At 38.9% G+C, this 12,055-nt stretch overlaps 1 protein-coding gene across 14 annotated transcripts in view; it reads right to left on the reverse strand.

Moving 5' to 3' along the window:
- The window catches only part of FRMD7 (FERM domain containing 7), a 97,413-nt gene that overhangs the window by 57,686 nt on the left and 27,672 nt on the right, over nt 1–12,055 (reverse strand). For 4 of the 14 annotated variants that reach the window (XR_011165618.1, XR_011165617.1, XR_011165616.1 and 1 more), the window contains 2 exons: nt 2,618–2,752; nt 2,293–2,512 (listed from right to left, as the gene is read on the reverse strand). The exons of 7 other annotated variants lie outside the window; for them this stretch is intronic. The gene's annotated coding sequence lies outside the window, so the exon portion shown is untranslated. Of the gene's footprint in view, nt 1–2,292; nt 2,513–2,617; nt 2,753–2,784; nt 2,814–12,055 lie in introns of those variants that run through there. 3 more of the 14 variants (XR_011165622.1, XR_011165619.1, XR_011165621.1) reach the window with 2 other exon arrangements.

Raw genomic sequence — 12,055 nt, forward strand, 5'->3', positions numbered from 1 at the left:
CACTACATATACACATAGAACAGGAGTATATATCATGACAAAAAGTATATACCAGTATACGTATCAACAATGAACATTTACCCTATTATGTGTGAAACACATAATAAGATATATTGCAGCAACATACAAGAATCCACTGGATGATGGACTAGAGTGGGGAAAGAATTGTAGCAGGCAGACCTATCAACAGACTGGATATGTGGGACGGGGGTGGGGGGTGGGGATTGGGGAGGAAGTGAAAGATAGTCAGGAATCAAGACTGCTAAGCTGGGTGATTGGAAAAATGGTGGCATTCACAACAGAAATAGGGAAGTTAGGAAGTGGGGAAGATTTGTGGAGAATAATGAGTTCAGTTTCAGACAGAGTTTAAGATGTTAATGAAAACATCCAGTTCAAGATGTCCAACACACAGTCAGAGATGTGAGAATGGAGTTCAGCAGAAAGGTTAAGGATGGATAAAGTGATCTGAGTTTGAGTACAGAGAGAAAAGGAGGTATAGAACAGAGTTCTGGAAGACACTCATGGTTAGCAGATCTGAACTGGATAAAGATCCAGCAAAGTAACTGAGGTGAGACAGTTAAGAGGAGAACCAAGAAAGAACAGGGTCAAGGAAACCTAGAGAGGAGACATGAGCTCTAAAAGAGCAGAATTAAACATAAAGGATGCCATCATGAACAAATCAAAGAACAGGAATTACCTTTCAGACCTATGGACAGTGGAAGAGTTCATAACTAAACGAAGGGTAGAGAGGATTCCCAGAAGATAAGCTGGACAATTTTGATTATATAAAATTAAAACATTTTTGAACCTATGAAACCAATGTAGCTAAAATTAAAAGGGAAGTACTAACTGGGGAAAAATCTGTGTAGCAAATTTCTCTAATAAAGGTCTCATTTTCAAGATACATTATATATATATATGTGTGTGTGTGTGTGTGTGTGAATTTATATGCATAAGAGCAATTCCCTAATTGCTAAATAGAGGGGCATCTAGGTGGCACAGTTAATAGAGCACTGGCCCTGAAGTCAGGAGGACCTGAGTTCAAATCAGACCTCAGACACTTAACACTTACTAGCCCCGTGACCTTGGGCAAGTCACTTAACCCCAACTGCCCTGCCTTTCCCCCTCCAAAAAGAAAAAAAAATGGATAAAAGGATATGACAAAGCATTTTTCAGTGGAAGAATCCAAACTATCAACCATATGAAAAAATGCTCCAAGACAGAAATGCAAACAAATTAAAGCAACTCTGAGATTTTACCTCATATTCATCAAAAAGTTAATAAAGGAAAATGATAAATGTTGGGAGTAGCTATGGGAAAACATGAACATTGATAAAACTGTTAGTAGAAAGCAATTCCTTTCTGGAGTCTGGAAAGCAATTTGGAACTATAATCAAAAAGTGACTAAATCTTGCATTACTTTTGATTCAGAGGTACCACTACCAGACCTATACTCTAAAGAGTTCAAATAAGAAGGAAAAGGGCCCATATGTACAAAAATATTTCTATCACCTTTGTGTGTTGGGGGTCGGGGGAGGAGAATGACAAAGAACTGGAAACTAAGGGGTGGTGGTGGTGGTGTTTATCAATTGGTGAATGGCTGAACATATTATGGTATATGAACCTAATTGAATACCACTGTGCCAAAAGCAATGACGAAAAGGACAATTTCAGAGAAACCTCCAACGACATGTAACTGATACACAGAATGAATAGAACCAGGAGAACAATTTATACAATAACAAACATTATAAAGACAAACAATTTTGAAAGACTTAAGAACTTTGATCAACTCAATGACTAACCATGATTCCAGAAGACCCAGAATGAAACATGCTCCCTATTTCCTGACAGAGAGGTAATGGACTCAGGATGCAGAATGAGACAGATGGTTTTTTTTTTTTTTTGGACATAGCTTATGTGGAAATTTGTTTTGCTTATTTTTCTTTTCTTCCATGGTGGAAGGAGATGGGAGGCAGAGATAAAAAATTTTTTTTGAAAATAAAATCTAGCTAAGAGAATTGGTGGGTTCAAGAAACAATAGAAACAAATCAATAATGTCACTAAAGATAATGACAACAATGAAAAAAATTACCAAAATTTAAAGGATGCAGCCAAAGCAGTCCTTAGGGGAAAAATTATATATCTCCAAACACCTTGATCAATAAAAGAAATAAAACAATGAACTGGACATGACTAAAAAAATCTGAAAACCAAGAAGTTTTCAAACCTCAGTTAAATAAGCAAAACAAACTCTGAAAATCAAAGAAACTCCACAAAACTGAAAAAGAATTATACTAAGAATCGTCTATTCGAAAGCTAATGAAATAAAACAATAGATAATTTGATTAAACAAAGTGGAAAATGCAAGACAGTAGCAAAATGAAAAAGCATTCACAACAAATGAAGAAAGGAAGCTGGGATGGTTCCTGTGGTTGAGTTTGCACTGACTTCTTGAGGCTGCGAGTTCCTCAGCTACCTGACTGCCCTTAGTAGGCTTCAACTTCCATACCTGTGCAGAATAAGAAACTGGTCAATTAAGCTGAGAGCTCCTCCAGTGTGAGCTATATCAACCCCGCCTCCCCTCCCCTCGCCTCCTCTGTATTTGTAAACTGACCACTTCAGCACTGGCCAGGGATGATGACAGGGTTCTCCTCATTGTTGCTGATCATGGCTCCAGACTGTGCAAAGATGGATTTGCAGGAGACACTGCCCCCGATCTTCAACACCCCCAACACCCCAAGGGCCTTCACTGTCACCCAAGATAAAAAAAAAGATGACACAGATCATGTTGGAGATCTTCATTTTTAAATCTGGAATGGTAAAGGTGATAAGTCTAAAAGCATGTTGGAAACAAGAATCTCCAAAGTTCCAAAGTCTGTTTTCAGGATTCAGATTGTACATTTGCTTTTGTTTGTTTTCAATAGTTACTCCAATATTTGTACAATGCATTATTATAGACTGACTTGCCTCAATGAAAGCTTCCCTGATCTACAAAAAGAGCTAATTACATAAATCCAGACAAGGGAAAGGGAGGATGAGGAAGGCAAAATGCATATGCTTACATATAAATTAGGTAATGCTTAAAACTCAAAACTTTTTATATCTTCTACCTTGATATTTTTTCCTCTTTAAACACTGCTAGAGCCATGATGGTGCCTTCCTTCCCTGATTCCCAATATAGTGAATGAAGGCTTTTTACAGTTTCTCCAGGGGTTCCATGAGATCAATGCCTATAGTTGGGGGAAAGGAGCTTCATCTGTATTGACTTAAAACCAGTTCAAATAAAAGTATAAACATTAAAGAAAAAAAAGAAACCAGACAATTAAGTACTAACAATACGGGAACTTTGACAATGATGATGACGAACTTCTTTTTTGGACAACAACTTTAAACAAGTTCATTATTTGGGTTTTGATGGCTCACTGTGAGTGTAAACAGCAATAATTTCTGTTCTGGCCAGATTGTTTTGTGAAGGCAAAACAGACCACTTTTTACCTCAATTCTTTCCTAGCCATTAACTACTGAATGGGAGATGCCTCAGACAAACAGAGAACTGGGAAAGACCTTAGCTTAAAAAGGCTCCCACATGTACAAAAATATTTATAGCAGCTCTTTCTGTGAAGGCAAAGGATTGGAAATTGAACGGATGCCCATCAACTGGGGAATGGCTAAACAAAGTGTGGTATGTGAATGTAATGGAATACTATTGTTGCATAAGATGAGCAGGCAGACTTCAGAAAAATCTGGAGAGACTTACATGAACTGATGCTGAGTTAAGAGAACAGAACCAAGAGAACATTGTACACACTAACAGCAACACTGTGCAATGACTAACTTTGACAGACTTGGCTCTTCTCAGCAATGCAAGGACCTAAGACAATTTCAAAAGACTAATGATGGAAAATGTTATCCACATCCAGAAAAAGAACCATGGAGTCTGAATGCAGATCGAAGCATACTATTTGCTCTTTTTTTTGTTTCATCTTTCTCATGGTTCTCCTATATTGGTTCTAATCCTTATTTACAACACAACCAATGTGGAAATGTTTAATATGAATATATCTATGTAGAGTCTATATCAGACTGCATGATGTCTTGGGGATGGGAGGGAGGGGGAGAAAATTTAGAACTCAAAATCTAATGGAAGTGAATGCTGTAAACTAAAAATAAACTAATTAATTCATTAACAAAAGAAAAGGCCAAGATCTCCCCATTGCATCCTGGGCCACTGACAGTCATCCTGACCTATGCCATTGGGCTCCAATGTCTCTGGAGGAGAAAGTGAGGCCAGTGACTTTGCACAGCTCTGCTTCATTTACAAATCAAGACATCACCCTCCTGATGCCACTGATGCTCTTCAAGAACGAAAGACAAACAACAATAAGAACTTTGAACAAAAAACACTAAAGGAAGTAAAATGAGAAAAACCAGAGAAACTAAAACGTTTAAATAGCCATAAAGAAGAGCACTTGAAGTACAAAGACCTAACTAAACGATGGCCTTGGGTGACAAGCTCCATCAGGGATATTTAGAAGGCACAACGTCAGTGGAGGAGTTTCCTGCAATATCGGAACAGATCTGAGGAAGCTGATTCTCATACTAGTCAGAGGTAAAGAAAAGCCCCATCAAAGTTATGATGCAACTGATGAAGTTATTTAGAGAAAATTGTGAGGGAAACAAATGATAAGTAAACCTAACTAAGACTAAGTGAAGATTCCAAGGGCAATTCTCATCTCATACCCTAAGAAAAAAAGAAAACAAAAAGAAAGGCACTAAGGTCAGAGCTAGCCCTGGCGGAGAAGAAAGAGAAGAAAGCTTTTAGGAGCAAACTTCATGTTCTGGTAACTCTAGGGGTCTCTGATCCAGCACCTGTCAAATCAAAGCCAGCACCAAGAGGCCTGTCTGTCTCCAAAGCTTGTTAGGAAGCCATTATAAACACTCATCCTTTTAGGTGGAAAGCAAGAGGTTCAAATGGGGCCTATCAAACTCATCAGCAAGTAGCAGCAACAAATCCCTTGGAGGGGGTTCAGTGAAGTCTCCCAGTCACAGCCTCTGATTTAGCCTGTCCATATCTGCACAGATTAAATCTAGGCATTCAAGTCCTAATAGTACTAGAAAATGATGGGAAAGAGAATTCTGGTTAAAAGAATTCTCATTTGGGGGCGACTAGGTGCAGTGAATAGAGCACCAGCCCTGGAGTCAGGAGAACCTGAGTTCAAATCCAGCCTCAGAAATTTAATACACACACACACACACACACACACACACACACACACAGAATTCTCATTTTTCAAAGAATGCTATTTAACAAGAGTGCTAATGGTCTACTGAAATTCTTTTAAATTTCAAGGAAATCAAAAATCAAAAATCCTCATGTAATAAATTCTTTTGAAAATTTTAGGATGATACCCATCTATTCAAGACTACAAAGAGATGTAAAGAACTATCCTCTAATTCCCCTTCCCCCTAAAGAGCACATATTCAATTTCATTTTGGTATAATATGCCAGTTTGTCAGTTTACCAAGTCCTAAACATATGATGTAATGTATTTATAGCTGTTGGTTGATAAACATTAAGTGTCCACTCTATGCTGAGCATTGTGTTAAGTGCTGGGGATACAAAAGGAAGCACAAAACAGTTCCTGTTCTCAAGGGGTTCACAATCTAATGGGGAAAGCCAAGACATAAACAACTATCTACAAACAAGCTATCTATGGAATAAAGCATGGGATTTGGGCTAGGACTTGAAGTGAACCAGAAGGTGGAGATGAGAAGGGAAAGCATTCCAGGCATGGGGGAATACTAGGGAAAATGCCTGGAGTTGGGAGATGAACTGCCTGGTGGAAGGAACAGCAATGAGGCTGGATTGAAGAAGGCATAGAAGGTTATATGACATAAGAAGACTAGAAGAGGAGAGGGGAGACTGGAGGGGGTGCTGTCAGATTATGAAGAACTTTAAATGCAAAACAGAAGATTTCTTAAAAATCTGATCCTGAAGGCGATAAAAAGTCACTGTAACTTATTGAATAGGGGAGTGTTGTTAATAATCAGACTTGTACTTTTGAAAGATCCATTTTGACAGTGGAGAAGAGGATGGATTGGAGTAGAGAGAGATCTGAGGCAGGCAGGTGGCCTCACCTGCAGACTGCTGCAATACCCTTGGTATAAAGTAGTGGTGTTGCCCTGCACCAATGTAGTGACAGGGTCAGAGGAGGGAAGATACGCAAGAGATGTAAGTAAAACCAACAGGCTCTGGCAACACATTGGATATGGGGAGAGTGACAGAGAGAAAGAAGTTGAGGATGACTTGTAGGTTTCAAGCTTGGGTGACTGGGAGGGTATTGTAAAAGAGTAACAGGGAAGTTAGGAAAAGAGAAGGGTTTGGGGTAAAAGTTTATGAGGTCAGTTTTGGATATGCTGAATTCAAGTTATCTATGACACATCGAGTTTGAGATGTCCAATAGGTGAGACCTGAAGTTCGCAGAAAGGTTAGGGCTAGATAACATTTGATCTATTTGGCATAGCTAGCATATTTGGCATAAACAGCAGAAAGATGACAATTGAATCCATGAGGACTGATGAGATCACCAAGGGAAATAGTATAAAGGGAGAAGAGAAGTTGGCCTGGGACAGAAATTTGGGGGACACCTATCCATGGTAAATGGGTACAAGCTGGATAAAGATTCAGCAAAAGAGATGGGGAAGGAGTAGTCAGATGGGTAGGAGAACTGGAAGAGAGCAGAGTCCCGAAAACCCAGAAAAAAAAGAGAGTATCCAAAGGAGGGTAGTGGACAATGTCAAAGGCTGCAGAGGTCAGGAAGGATGAAAACTGAGAAAAGGTCATTGGCTTTGGCAACTAAGAGGCACTAACTACAGAGAGGCTGAGTAACTTGCAGCCAGTTATGGTTTAATCCGATCTGTGTCAACCTAGTTTAGTGAAGTTTATTTTTTTGTGAATAATTTTGTGAAAATTACTCTTATACTTTCCTAAATTGAAGTGACACTTATCTTATAAAACCTAATTAAGCTAAATTGTAGGGTTTATTGTAAAGATAGTTCATATTTTAATTAGCAAAATATTTTTCTAAAATGAAATTTTAATTGCTTTCTAATTCTAAGTAGTTGCTAGATTGTGATTATGGCTCATATTTATAAATTGTATATGTAATGTACAATTAATTTTCATTACATTTTTATGAAGTTTCAGTATTGTCAGGCCCCTTTCAAAGAAAAGATTAATAGCTATGAACATTCTGTAAAAAAAGAAATAAAGGAAATTATTAGAAACTATTTTGCCCAATTATATGCCAATAAAAATGACAACTTAAGTGAAATGGATGAATATTTGTAAAAATATAAAACGCCCAAACTAACAGAATAAGAAACAAAAAACTTAAATGACTCAATCTCAGAAAAATAAATTGAATGAGACATAATTGAATTCCTAAAGAAAAAAAAAAAACCCAAGACCAGATGGATTTACAAATGAATGCTATAAAACAGCCAAAGAACAATTAATTGCAATATTACACAAACTGTTAGCAAAAATATAAAAAAGAGGGATCTTATCAAATTCCTTCTATGATACATGTATGGTCATAATAGCTAAACCCAGGGAGAAAACAAAAGAGAAAACTATAGGCCAATATATCCTCAGAGTATCAATGAAGAAATGCTAAAGTATTAATAGCAAAGAGGCTACAGTAACCTATCAAAAACATATACACCATGACCAGGTGGGATTTATAACAGTAACATATCATTAGTTCAATATTAGGAAAACTATCAACAAAAAAGATAGTGTAACAAGAACAATGAAAATTATACAACTATATCAATATATACAGAAAAGGCTTTTGACAAAATAACAACATCTAGTTCTGATAAAAAACACTGCACAGCATACAAATAAAGGGACTTTCTTTAAACTGTATCTATCCAAAACCAAAAGTATTATATGTAATGAGGATAAACTAGAGGCTTTTCCAATAAGATCAGGGCTAAATAGCACAAGGATGTCTATTATCACCATTACTATTTGATATAGTGCTAAAAATTCCAGGTATAGCAATAAAACAAGATAAAGAAATTGAAGGAACAAGCAGAGGCCAAAAGGAAAGAAAACCATTGCTTTGTGCAGATGATACGATGGTTTATTTAGAGAGCCCTAAAGAGTAAACTAAAAAAAATGGAAATAATTAGTACCTCCAGCAAGGCTACAGGATATAAAATAAATCCACATTAATCATCAACATTTCTTTAAATTACCAACAAAAAACATCAGCAGCAAGAGACAGAAGAAACTCCATTCGAATTAAGGTAAAGGAAAGGAGTGTGAACTTATGAAGTATCTATATGCCAGGCACTATGCTAAACACTTTACAATGATGATTTCATTCGAACCTCACGATAACCTTGTAAGGTAGGTGCTATTTCATGATCCCATTTTTATAGACTAGGAACCTGAGGTAGATATTAGGCAACTTGCCTAGGGTCACACAGCTACTACATATCACATGCTGGATATGAACTCAGGTCTTCCTGGTTCCAGGCCCATCCTTCTATCCACTACACCAGCAGTTATCTTAAGTACAGAATGTCTAATAAACTCGAGTCTACCTACAAAGATGCACATATAGGAACTATGTGACTACAAGTACAAAACACTCTTTCTAGAAATAAAGAGCTGGAAAACCATTTATTGTGTTGGCGTGCTGAGACACAATGAGCTCCAAATTGGTTATATTGAGTCTGAGATGCCTACATATGGGACATGGATGCAGAAATGCAGGTCTGGAGCTCTGCAGAGCCTGGGGTTACAGAAAGAGACCCGCGACTGATTTCTTTCTTTAGACCTGATACCTGGGGAGTGGCATGGTACAACCCAAAAGGGTCCAGGCTTTGAACCCCAAAGCCACCTGATACTCACTACCTTGTGTCCTCAAGCAACTTAACTCAAACCTCTCCAGATTTCAGTTTTTTTCACCTGTAAAATGAAGATGACCTTTAAGGTCACTTCCAGCTCTAGTACTATGTGTGAACTTGGATGCTACATCCCCTCCCAGGGCCTCAGGTCCTTCCTTTTGTATTATGAGGGGAAGAGGGGGGTGGACTAGATCAGGAGGGGGGAACATGCCCTTCAGGCCACATGTGGTTTTCTAGGTCCTCGGGTCGTTTGAGTGAGTCCAAGTTTGACAGAATAGATCCTTTTATTAAGAAGGGTATTTGTGGAGCCAAGATGGCGGAACAGAAGCAGTAACTTTTCTAAGCTCCTCTGTGAATCCCGTCACTAAACTTTAAAAAGTGAATCTGAATGGATTTTGGAGTGTCAGAATCCACTGGGAGACAGAGTGTGGCAGAATCCAGGCCAGGAAAGTGCCCACCTGGGTCCCGGCAGGGGGAGCGCGGAGCCCGTGGGAGCTATAGCAGCTCGGACTAGAAAGCAGACTACAGCAGAGAAGACAAGGAGCCCCAGCCACCGGACTCACCCACCCCAAGGGTGATTCTCAGTCATCTCACCAGCATCTCACCATGGGATGGGAGGATCCACGAGCCGGGTAAGAGAGGGCTCAGGGGCACCCAGCAGAGACAGCAGCTTCTCCTGGGGCTATAAGCCCTCAGCCAGGAAGTTTAGAAACCCCCTGCCTGACTTTCCAGAGTCGAGGATGACAAAGTAAATTCTGGCTGCTCTGATTCCCCCTCCCTGACCTAGAAAACTCAAGAGATAAGTGTCCAGCCCAGAGTGAAATCCTGAGATAGTGGAAATAGCCTCGGGCTTGGGAGTCATTGAGAAGGGATGTAACTGAGGCAGCAAGGAGTCTGAAGAGGAGAGGGGGAGGGGTGGAGCCTTACCTCACCTGACTAGCAAAAGCCTAGCGGCATACAGGCAGAAATCTGGAGTGGCCAGACCACCCCTCCTACACAAAGTACTCTATGAACATCAGCATAACTTAATGGAAACACAGAGAGCCCTTACCTTGGCCTCAATCTACACACCCAGAGGCTACAGCATACAAAGCCAAAAACCAGGCACCTAGCTCCCAGCCTGAGTAATTAGGAAATAGGAAGTTACAATGGGAAGGAAGGAAGCTGAGAAGGAGAAGGGGAAGGCAAGAAAATCGATTAGAGCTTATTATAGCGAGCAAGAACAACCAAATACAGAGGACAACATGGATGCTATATTCACACCTGAGACCACAGAAGGAAACATGAACTGCTCTCAAGCCCAAAAAGCACCCTTGGAGGAGCTCAAGAAAGATTTTAAAGGCCTTATTAGGGAGGCAGAAGACAAATTCAAATCTACAGTGACCAAATTGGAAAAAAGTTTCACTGAAGAAAACACATCCTTAAAAAGTAAAATTAGTGAATTGGAGAAAATACCTCCCTAAAAAGGACCTTCAAAAACTAACCGAAGATAATAATTCACTAAAACACAGAATCAGTCAAATTGAAGCTCAGGTCTCTATGATGCACCAAGAGTCAATCAAACAAAACATGAAGAAATTGGAAAGAAATTGGAAGAAAGTGTAAAATATCTCACTGGAAAAACAACTGACCTAGAGAACAGATACAGGAGAGATAACTTAAGAATTATTGGTCTACCAGAAAGCCATGATGAAAAAAGCAGCCTGGACAACATCCTCCAAGAGATTGTCAAAGAAAACTGTCCTGAAGTCCTGGAATCAGAAGATAAAATAGTTATTGAAATAATTCACCGGATTAACCCTGAAAGAAGATCCCAAATTGAAAACTCCAAGAAATATAGTAGCCAAATTCCAGAATTACAAGATAAGGAGAAAATACTGCAAGCAGCCAAAAAGAAACAATTCAAATATCGTGGAACTACAGTAAGGATCACACAGGACCTAGCAGTTTCTACATTAAAAGATCGGAGGGACTGTAATTTGATATTTTGTAGGGCAAAAGAGCTAGGACTGCAACCAAGGATTAACTATCCAGCAAAACTGAGCATAATCTTTTAGGCAACAAGATGGTCATTTAATGAAATAAGGGACTTCCAGACTTTCCTGATGAAAAAGCCAGAGCTCAATGGAAAATCTGATCTCCAAGTACAAGACTCAAGAAAGACATAAAAAGGTAAACAAGGAAAACACACACTCACACATACACACATGCACACTCACGCACACATGCACATAACTTGGGATGCAATAAGAGCAAAATATTCACATCCCTATGTGAGAAGCTGATAACTGTCAATATTGAAATTTATATGATTATCATGACCTTTAAAAGGGTTATACATAGATAGAGGATGTGGGTATAAATGAACTAACCTGATGATAAAAAAAAAAACCTTATAAAGGGGGTCAAAGGGACTGTAATGGGATAAAAGGAAAGGATGAGACAGAAAAAGGTAAATTATGCCATACTAAGAGGCATAAAAACACACTATATTTAGAGGGGAAGGAAAGAAGGAGAGGAACATCATTTGAACATTATTCTCACTGGTTCTGATACAAAGAGGGATGTACATAATCAGTTAAGTTTAAGATTCTAACATGAAAAGACATGAAAACTCATTAAATAGAGGGAAAGGAGGGAGAGAGAGGAGCACTGTATGAAATCTCCTCTCATTGGTTTGGGTTCAAAGTGGGAATAACAAACTCTGATAAGTATAAAAATCTAGTGGGTCCTATAGGCAGTAGGAGGGTAAGGGGGGAATAAAAGGGGGGGATTAGAGGGGAAAGTAATAGTAGTAAGGAGAGAGGTTAGGTAAAGAAGGGGGGGGTCACTGGGAGGGAACACTGAGGGAGATGGTGATCAAAAGGAAAACCCTTAAGGAGGGGAAGGGAGAAGGAAGAAACAAAAACATAAGCAGAGGAAAGAATAGGACAGAGGGGAAGAGAGAGCTAGTCATCATTACTGTGAATGTGAATGGGATGAACTCTCCCATAAAACAGAGGCAGATAGCAGAATGGATTAAAAACTATAATCCTACAATGTGCTGTCTACAAGAAACACATTTGAAACAAAAGGATACCCAAAAGGTAAAGGTAAAAGGCTGGAGTAGAATATATTAAGCCTCAGC

This window comes from Petaurus breviceps, unplaced genomic scaffold (assembly GCF_028583685.1).
Source record: "Petaurus breviceps papuanus isolate PSGF00001 unplaced genomic scaffold, PetGlider_PUasm1.0 90881, whole genome shotgun sequence".
Taxonomy (NCBI): Eukaryota; Metazoa; Chordata; class Mammalia; order Diprotodontia; family Petauridae; genus Petaurus; species Petaurus breviceps.